Source organism: Canis lupus, chromosome 10 (genome assembly GCF_011100685.1).
Source record: "Canis lupus familiaris isolate Mischka breed German Shepherd chromosome 10, alternate assembly UU_Cfam_GSD_1.0, whole genome shotgun sequence".
NCBI lineage: Eukaryota > Metazoa > Chordata > Mammalia > Carnivora > Canidae > Canis > Canis lupus.
The window spans coordinates 2,329,583-2,340,086 of NC_049231.1; the positions used below are offsets into that span (position 1 = coordinate 2,329,583).

Here is a 10,504-nt window from a genome sequence, read left to right on the forward strand (position 1 = left end):
AGGGCACGATCCTGGAGACCCAGGATCGAATCCCACGTCGGGCTCCCGGTGCATGGAGCCTGCTTCTCCCTCTGCCGGTGTCTCTGCCTCTCTCTCTCTCTCTCTCTCTCTCTCTGTGTGTGACTATCATAAATAAATTAAAAAAAAATACCACTGGGATTAAGATTGGGATTGTAGTAAATTTGTGGATTAATTTAGTGAGAACTGTGGAATATATTACACATACATTCTAGAGTAACAAATTTAGAATAAGCATACAGGGGCGTCTGGGTGCTCAGTTGGTTAAGCGTCTGCTTTTGGCTCAGGTCATGCGGAGATCCAGCCCTGCTTTGGGCTCCCTGCTCAGCGGGGAGCCAGCTTCTCCCTCTCCCTGCTGCTCTCCCTGCTTGTGCTCTTTCTCTGTCAAATAAATAAAATCTTTAAAAAATGAGGCATAGAAGAAACAGAAATAATGTTGACTTAATGAAGTATACCTGTATTAGGATGTTTTCAGTAGTAAATGAAAAAAGTCCAGATAAAACCCAAGTTTAAGCACAAAAGAAAGTTTATTGGCTCATTTAACTGAAAAGTCCAGTGGTAAAACTAGTCTTGAGGCATGTCTGGATCGCTGGGCTCAAACAATATCATCAGGATTTGGTTTCTATCTTCCATGTTGGCTTTTTTAGCTTTAATTTTAAACAAGCCTCCACGTGGTGGCAAAGGTAGCCTATCAGCTCCAAGTTCACCTGGCCTTTAGCACCTGCAATGTCAGAGAAAGATGGTCTTTTTTCTTATAGTACACGTGAAAGTATCAGTGATGATTGTCATTGGCCAGATCTGGGATCAAGCATAGGAGTGGGGGCTGGGTGGGGATTTGGGAATCAACCCCACATGAACTACACAAGTTATAGTTGGGGAGGAGTGGTTTCTTGAATGGATGTGGCGTAACAAAAAAATGAAGGAGTTTCATACTATAAAATACCTATTTACTTACAAAAAGGGGATTTTTAGGAAGCATTAAGAAATATTATGAAGCTAAAGTTCTATTACTATTTTTCAGTATATCAAAAGTTACTTTGGAGCCATAAAGATAAAAAGAAACTAGGTAAGTAGGGAAAATATTTTGAGAGATTAACTAATATATTCTTTGCTATTTTTTTTAAAGATCTTATTTATTTATTCATGAGAAACACACACACAGAGAGAGGCAGAGACATAGGCAGAGGGAGAAGCAGGCTCCATGCAGGAAGCCCAACGTGGGACACAATCCCAGGACCCCCGGGTCATGCCCTGAGCCAAAGGCAGACGCTCAACCACTGAGTTACCCAGGTGCCCCTACTGAGTAATCTTTGTTAGAATTAAAATGCCATGACTCTTCTCTCTTTTCTTGTACTTACTACTGTTTAGATCCTCTAAAATCTTGCTTTGTGAATTTATCCTTTTTTTTTGCAACCTAATCCTCTCCTCTTCTAGGTTTTCCCCCTGCTCCTAAGTAACTCCATTCCCTTCCTCCCTCAGCAAATCAAAAGTATCTTAATTCTAATAGTCTTTTACGCTCCTCTCCTTTTAGTAACTGGTCAACTATAAAGAAGTTGTTTAGTTGAAAGTCATCAATGATTTCGTTGTCACTAAATCCAACGGCTCTTTCTTGATGGCCTGCTGTCTCTATAGTATTTGACAATACCGATTGACGGCTTTCTCTTGAAACAGGGATTTTAAGTTCTATGTAACTCACTCTCCTGATGTTTTGCTTGGCTTTCTGATAACCTCTTCTGTTTACTTTGCTGGTTCTCCTTCCTTACCTTCTTTACATTTGAGTGATTCTCAAGGTTCTGGCTTCAAACTATTTCTCCATTCCCTATTTGGCAGTCGCAAACACTTCTCTACTTCTAGAAGAAAAGTATGCACCTTTAATGTACATGCTTCTGATCAGTTCCTCCCAACATCTGCATGATCCATCTTAACTATCCATTATCAAAGCCCCAGTGTAACTTCTTTTTAAAATACTTTTTCTCTTCTGAATCGCATGGTGCCTTTAAAAAAAATGGAAGTACTTTCAAACTTAATTATATATAAGTCATTTTCTAGCCTATCAGCTTCTTTGAGAACATTTTCTAATTCAACCCTGTACCTTGTATACTGTGAAGCACATGGTATATTTAGTATTTATTCAACATACATTAAGCACCTACCATGCGTTATGCTAGGTGCTGGCTAAGTGGTGAAAAACACATACCTGGTTTCTGCCCTCATAGAATTTATAGTCTTAAGAAATAACAAATACATATTGTGATATATGTTTAATGAAACTTTGAGAGAATGAATCTTACATCTTTAACTCCTGTTTTATCCTCTCTCCCCAAACTCCTGTCTTCTATTTCCTGCACCTTTTTGCCCTGATAAATCTCATAGATTTCTCAAACTCAACAGCTTAATTTGATTCATGTGCTGTGGACATCTATGACTGAGAAGTTTGTCCTGTATTCAAAAAACTCACAGCCAAGTACCTTCCCTCCAAACCTTCTACTGATTTTAGTATTTATCTTAATGTTACTGCCTCCCCCTCATTACCTAGGGGAAATCTAATATTTAGTTCTTTTCATTTAAACACTTATTATTTTTGTTTAGGCCCTTTTATCTATAGCAGAGGTTGAAAATTAGTGATCCATGAACTGTATCCAGCCAGCAGAGGTGTTTTGTTTCTTTTATATAATATTCCTAAAAATATGGTATTCTTGTTTCTTATGAAAATTCAGAAAACATGACAACATTGGGTCCTCACTCATGCAAGGATTGGCTGGAGTTTTAGATAGGACATCTTTTTTTTTTTTAATTTTTATTTATTTATGATAGTCACACAGAGAGAGAGAGAGAGGCAGAGACACAGGCAGAGGGAGAAGCAGGCTCCATGCACCGGGAGCCCGACGTGGGACTCGATCCCGGGTCTCCAGGATCGCGCCCTGGGCCAAAGGCAGGCACCAAACCGCTGCGCCACCCAGGGATCCCCCCCTTTTTTTTTTTTAATTTTTATTTATTTATGATAGTCACACAGAGAGAGAGAGAGAGGCAGAGACACAGGCAGAGGGAGAAGCAGGCTCCATGCACCGGGAGCCCGACGTGGGACTCGATCCCGGGTCTCCAGGATCGCGCCCTGGGCCAAAGGCAGGCACCAAACCGCTGCGCCACCCAGGGATCCCCCCCTTTTTTTTTTTTAATTTTTATTTATTTATGATAGTCACACAGAGAGAGAGAGAGAGGCAGAGACACAGGCAGAGGGAGAAGCAGGCTCCATGCACCGGGATCCCGACGTGGGACTCGATCCCGGGTCTCCAGGATCGCGCCCTGGGCCAAAGGCAGGCACCAAACCGCTGCGCCACCCAGGGATCCCCTAGATGGGACATCTAAGCTACCACTCTAATCTCTACCACTCCTCATTTTTCTTACATCAAATTCATTTACTCATTTATGAAACATTATGAAGGAAATGAGTTCTCATTCTCTGGCCTATGTAATCACAGGATGTTAGTATTAGAAGAGATATTAAGAGATCATCTTGTCTGACAGTCTCCTTTCTCCTCCTCTAAGAGATAAAAAAAATTGAAGTCCAAAGAACTTACATTACCTGACCAATTTTATATAGTTAATATGTAATAGGATTCTATTATTTGCCATTAGATCCCTTCCTCACCTGGCTGAGGTGAGCCCCTAATCTAGACCTAGTATCCCTCAAATTCTCCATCTAGGGCTCTCACATAGAATTTTCAGGTTCAAGGTCTCTGTGCTTATCTTTTCTTGCTTTATCTGGCCCTGAGAACTGAGTCTTTTATTGGGTGAACTATGCCCTAACTCTTAAAAATTAAAAAAATCTGTACCAAACTTCACGTTGCCTTGATTTATAGTTATTCATATTAGTTATTCTAGTACTCATCATGCTAATTATTTGTCTTACTAGGTTTTCATTATATATTGTAAACATGCTCTTATATATTATTCTTTCACAAAAGATGAGGGCAGAGACTTTGTCTGACATGTGTTTCTATTTCTCACAGTACTTTTTTTTTATTTCTCACAGTACTTAATGAGAGCTTGTAGTTAATAAATAGGAGAATAACCTTTCTTAGATGTTTTTTTTTAAAGATTTATTTTTATTTATTTGTGATAGACACACACACACAGAGAGGCAGAGACACAGGCAGAGGGAGAAGCAGGCTCCATGCACTGGGAGCCCGACGTGGGACTCGATCCCGGGACTCCAGGATCGCACCCTGGGCCAAAGGCAGGCGCGAAACCGCTGAGCCACCCAGAGATCCCAAATATTTCTAAATTCTATCAAAATAGAATAAACACAATAGTAATAGACAAATCTCATATTATTCCCTTATAAAGACCTTGGGAGCAATTTTTCTCAGGTTTCTATATCAAACTATATTTCTCTTAAGCAACTTAAAAAAATCTCTTACAGGGTATCCCTTGGTGGCTCGGCGGTTTGGCGCCTGGCCCAGGGCACGATCCTGGAGTCCTGGGATCGAGTCCCACGTTGGGCTCCCGGCATGGAGCCTGATTTTCCCTCCTCCTGTGTCTCTGCCTCTCCCTCTCTCTATCATAAATAAATAAATAAATCTAAAAAAAAAAATCTCTTACAGATCATGTGAAATTTTGAACAATGTTTTCCTTCTGTTTTAGTTGTGAGGAACATCAGAGACTAATTTGTGTGTACTCTTCTTGCAATTATGAAGGATCTGTCAGCATGATTTTTGGGGGTATTAACAAACGCTTGCCTTTGTTTGATTTTATTTTGTTTTCCAGTTACCTTTTGCCTGTTCTGATCACTTTCTCCTACTATGGTGTATATCTCTTTTTGAGCACAATCCTTTGTGAGACTGGTGGGACACTGATAAATATGCATCTATGAAATACATTAAAAAAAAACAGTTCTTACAGCTTGTTAAAGCATCTAATTTCTTTTGATTTCCTACTTTACAGAGAGCCATCATCCATTTCAAGATTATCAGGAGAGTGCTTCCCCAACTTCCTCCCTCTTATAAAGCTATTCACATCTTTAAAAGAATGACTTTTATATGTCCTTATAAAATATACATTATGTATAATAGAGATAAGCAGAATATCTAAAAAGCAAAAAAAAAAAACCCATCATGTGGTAATAATCCATATTTCATACCCTACTTTTCTCTCGTAACAATGTATTTTACATATCTTTCTTTATCATTAAATAGTCTTTTAAATAATTTTTAATGGTTTAAAGCATCCCCCTGATTGTGTATCAGGGTAGTCAATCAGGTGGCAACTCCACATTCCCTTCCCATAAAATCTGAAGATCCTCTTACTGAAACTAATATAAGTGAATTTCTCTTATCTGAATCCATGTTATCCATGTCTCTAAGAAGTATGGGTATAATATATTTCACTCATCTTTCATTGGTGGACAAGCTGAAATGAACTCCACCCAGCTTAATACATGTGTGAGTTTTGATTACTTCCTAGAAGTATACTTGCTTAGTCAAAGTATGCACACATTTTAAGGATATATATATGGTTCTAAAATCCCTGGGGGAGGGGAGAAAAGTCCAGTTTCTATTCCCGCCTGCAGTGTCTCTTTAACTGATCCCCTGCCCAACACACATATTATTTGCTTTTTAATCTAGGTCAATTTAATAGGTATTCCATTTATATTCCATTTATATTACTATTCCATTTATATTCCATTTATATTACTACTAATGTGGCTAAGCATACCTATTATTGGCTCTATCTATCTATCTATCATCTTTATTACTCTTGCCAACTTGTAATAGTCTTAAAATTACTAACACCCATAATCCATCTTGACATCCTCCTACCCAGTTCCACCTCCTAAGCTAATTTTATGTTCTTGATGTGTGGATCTTATCCTATCCTATTTCTTCAGGGAATCATCCAATCAGTTATTCTCTTTCTTGGCAGTATTTTTCAGCTCTGACTACTAATCTTTACGCTTGTATTAATAAATGTCACCGAATGTTCTCTTCTTCAAGAAAAACTCCAACTTTTTAAACTTGCCATTCTTCTCTGGCTACTGACCTTTCTCTGTTCCTTTCTGTCAAACTTCTTGAAAGAATTGTCTTCATGTGCTGCGTCCATTTCATCTCTGTCTCTTCAATTCACTACAGACTTACATTAAGATCCTCCAGGCCTATCCCGGAAATACAAATCCAAACCACAATGAGATCCCACCTCACACCAGTGAGAATGGGGAAAATTAACAAGGCAGGAAACTACAAATGTTGGAGAGGATGTGGAGAAAGGGGAACCCTCCTGCACTGTTGGTGGGAATGTGACCTGGTGCGGCCACTCTGCGTGGAGTGGAGTGCATGGAGGTTCCTCAAAGAGTTAAAAATAGACCTGCCCTACGACCCAGCAATTGCACTGCTGCGGATTTACCCCAAAGATACAGATGCAATGAAACGCCAGGGCACCTGCTCCCTGATGTTTCTAGTAGCAATGTCCACAATAGCCAAACTGTGGAAGGAGCCTCGGTGTCCATCGACAGATGAATGGATAAAGATGTGGTCTATTCCTTAGCCATTAGAAACGACAAATACCCACCATTTGCTTCGACGTGGATGGAACTGGAGGGTATTATGCTGAGTGAAGTAAGTCAATCGGACAAGGACAAACATTATATGTTCTCATTCATTTGGGGAATATGGGAATAGAAGGGAAGGGAGAAGAAATGTGTGGGAAATATCAGAAAGGGAGACAGAACAGGAGAGGCTCCTAACTCTGGGAAACGAACTAGGGGTGGTGGAAGGGGAGGAGGGCGGGGGGTGGGGGTGACTGGGTGACGGGCACTGAGGGGGGCACTTGACGGGGATGAGCACTGGGTGTTATGCTATATGTTGGCAAATCGAACTCCAATAATAATAAAAAAAAAAAAAAGATCCTGCAGGCCTTCCTTGTTGCTAAGATTTTAACAGCAATTATATCCTATATATGATACGTACATACATACACATACACATATGTGATATATATGATACAAAGCAGGATATAAAATGATCGTTCCCAAATAAACTCAACTGTAAAAAAATATATTTGTGCTGGGGAAAAAAGTGATAGATTATACATGAAAAATTTAAGTCCCTGCTAGGTAGTTGGGATGACTGGTGAGTTTTCTTTTTTCTTTTGTAATTTTCCTCAACTGTAAAAAAATGTACTTTGCTGTCAGAACACACTGCAATGTAATATTGCAATTGCCAACTTAGGTTTTCTAAAAGGCGGAAGAAGATCAGAGAAGCGGCAGGAGCCCCTGGGCCACACTTACTTCCAGGGCAACGCGCAAGAGCCGGGTGGGCGCGACCCAGGACAGGTGTTCCCGCCGCGGGCACGACCGGATAACCTCCTGATAGGACAGTCTTCTCTTAGGCCCTCAGGCCCTTTTCGCTCACCCCAAAGACCTCCGAGCATCTCAGCCTCTGCCGCTTAACCGCTTCAAACTGCGGAAAACCGCCAATCGCTTCTAGTTGCCCCGGTAACAGCCAGCAACCCCCGCCCCGAGCCGCCCGGCTTCCGTAGGTCTTCCCAGAATGCCGCGCGCCGTCTCTCTTCCGCTTCCGGTGGGGAGGGCAGGCTCCTTCCGGAAGTAGAGTCCTGTCTGACGGCGGCCGGAGGGGCCTCTGAGCGCGGAGGGTGACGGCGGCTGGTTTGTTGTTTCCCCGCGTTCAAAATGGCGGGAAAGCTGCGGAAAGGCTGTAAACTCACCGAATTCTTGTTGGCCTCGGTGGATGGATTAGACATTATTAAAGCGGAAAGACGCGCGGAAGGGGAGGTGGGCGGGGCCACGCGGTGAGGGGGTGGCGGGCGCTGCGGGGGGCCTGCGAGATGACCCTGGGGCGTGTTGGCGGATCCAGCGCCCACCGCAGCAGAAGCCGAAAGATGGAAAGACCTTCGAGAGGATATGCAGCTTCGTGTGTTGCGAGATAAACAACTTCCAATAAAAAATAGATTGTGTTTTGCTTTAGAAAACGAAGAGAAAAACAAAAAAAAGAAAACGAAGAGAAGCCAAAAGAAAACGGGACACCCAAATCTGGTCCGCAGCGTGATCGCCGGGGTAGCCTTCCGGGCCCTTCCTGCCCCTTCCTGCGCTTGTGGATCTGAAATTTCACAGTGGAAATACTGGTCATGCTGTTCTTCTGGAGCTTAATTTTTATGAATATACTTAGTTTATTTACTTTTAAGATTTTATTTATTTATTCATGAGAGACCAGAGAGAGAGAGAGAGGCAGAGACACAGGCAGAGGGGGAAGCAGGCTCCGTGCTGGGAGCCCGACGTGGGGCTCGATCCTGGGACCCCGGGGTCACGCGGTCACGCCCTGGGCTGAAGGTGGCGCTAAGCCGCTGAGCCGCCCGGGCTGCCCTGCGCTTCTTTGCTTATTCCTGTAGCTGAGTAATATTTCAGTAGTATTTCATGTGCTTACAGGCCCCATCTTCTCTATCTAGCCTTTCCTGAGTATTGCAGACTCATTTCAGTAACTTGTAATAGTATCGTTTTAGCTAACACTTGTTAGCTCTCATCTTTTTGATAATAATAGCCATTCTAACAAGTGTGAGGTCATATTTCATTGTGGTTTTGATTTCCATTCAATCTAGATATTTATTAAGCACCCATGACATAAAGCACTGTTCATAATCTTCAAGGTCTCTTGAGCCTAAATTATTTTTATATGTTTCTCACATGAATCATTTGTTACTCCTTAACCTCATCAGTTCTCTTATTGCTTCCTCAGTCTCTGCCATTATGCTTGGTCCCTCAGAGTAGGTGCTGAATAAACGTGTGAGCTAAACTGAGTAGTGGGAAAAAAGGGTCTGGGTGGCGCAGTCAGTTGACTATCTGCTTTCGGCTCAGGTCATGATCTTAGGTTCCTGGGATCAAGCCCCATGTTGGGTCTCCTTTCCCCCTGCCCTTTCCCCTGCTTATGCTTTCTCTCTCAAATAAATAAATCATAAAAAAATTTTTAGTGGCAAAAGAGAAACACAAATTAGTTAAAACCTGGGTGGCTGTGATGAGAATGATAACAGATGTAAAATGCTTTGTACATTTGGAGATCAGGAGAGGATAATTTTTTTTAAAGATTTATTTATTCAAGAGAGAGGAGGAGGCAGGGACATAGGCAGAGGGAGAAGCAGGCTCCATGCAGGGAGCCCGATGTGGGACTCGATCCTGGGACCCAGGATCATGCCCTGAGCCAAAGGCGTCAGACGGTCGACCGCTGACCCAGGCGTCCCAGGAGAGAATAATTTTGATTAAGGTGTCTGCCAATGCCCTTTGGGGTAGGTAGACTTGATCAGGACCTGGATCATAAGGACTGAGGAAAGGGGCTTAAAGATGGTAGCGAGTTAAGGGTTGGAGTTAGAAGTAAACTGGTTGTACTTTGTTAGCAGAAAGTTACTTGGGGTGGCAAGAGAGTAGGATGGGCCAGCGGGCCCAGGGCAGGCAGGAAAAAAGTAGTTGGGTCTCACATTTGGAGTTTTTTTTTTTTTTTTTAATTTTTAAATTTATTTATGATAGTCACACAGAGAGAGAGAGAGAGAGGCAGAGACACAGGCAGAGGGACAAGCAGGCTCCATGCACCGGGAGCCCGACGTGGGATTCGATCCCGGGTCTCCAGGATCGCGGCCTGGGCCAAAGGCAGGTGCCAAACCGCTGCGCCACCCAGGGATCCCTGGAGGGTTTTGATATACCCAGTAATTATAATTGCAGCTTTCAAACGTTTCTGAAAAGTACTGCTGTTTCCACGGCTTGGGACGTCAGGAGATAGGTGGGGAGATGGCCATCGGCCTGCAGGTGGAAAAGGGGTGGGGGCGCCCGAGATCGTCAGGGCGCGAGGGGCTCCTGGACAGTACTGAGGGCGGAGGGCCCGTGACGAGCCCGAGCCACCTTGCGAGGTCCGGACCGCCACGCTGAGGGGCGGCGGCAACAGCGGCGGCAACAGCGGCGGCAACAGCGGCGGCCCGCAGATCCGCAGACCCGCGCCCTGTTCTGGCCGGCGCCTCCCCCCGCCGCTCGCCCCGCCCCTCGCCCCGCCCCGCCCCGCCCCTTCCCCCGCCGCCGCTCGCCCCGCCCGCCCCGCCCCGCCCCGCCCCGCCCCGCCGCTCGCCCCTCCCCGCCGCTCGCCCCGCCCCGCCCCGCCCCGCCCCGCCCCGCCCCGCCGCTCGCCCCTCCCCGCCGCTCGCCCCGCCCCGCCCCGCCCCTCCCCGCGTGCTGCTGGGCTCCGAGGCCCCGCGGCCCCAACGTCCTCAGCGGCGCTCTGCGGCGGGGCCCGCCGGGCGGGGGAGGACCTGAGCGGCTGGGGGCGGGAGGGCGCTTGGCGGTCCCAGGGCTGGTGCGGGCCGCCGCGGCGGGGGCCAGAGCGGCCAGGCCCGGGCGGCATGGCGGGCGCGGCGGGGGCCCCGCAGCAGCAGCAGCAGCAGCAGCAGCAGCAGCAGCGCGTCGCGTGCCAGGTGTTCCCCGAGCGGCGGGCCCAGGGGG

At 45.1% G+C, this 10,504-nt stretch overlaps 1 long non-coding RNA gene across 2 annotated transcripts; it reads right to left on the reverse strand.

The window, feature by feature from the left end:
* Positions 1-526: 526 nt before the first annotated feature.
* LOC100687853 lies at positions 527-7,560 on the reverse strand. 2 transcript variants are annotated; one of them, XR_005365311.1, is made up of 3 exons: positions 7,301-7,560; positions 6,058-6,169; positions 527-739 (listed from the first exon to the last, which is right to left on the reverse strand). It is a non-coding gene; the product is annotated as an uncharacterized LOC100687853 (long non-coding RNA). The 2 variants fall into 2 exon arrangements; XR_005365312.1 differs by lacking the exon at positions 6,058-6,169 and having other exon boundaries at positions 7,301-7,559.
* Positions 7,561-10,504: the final 2,944 nt, after the last annotated feature.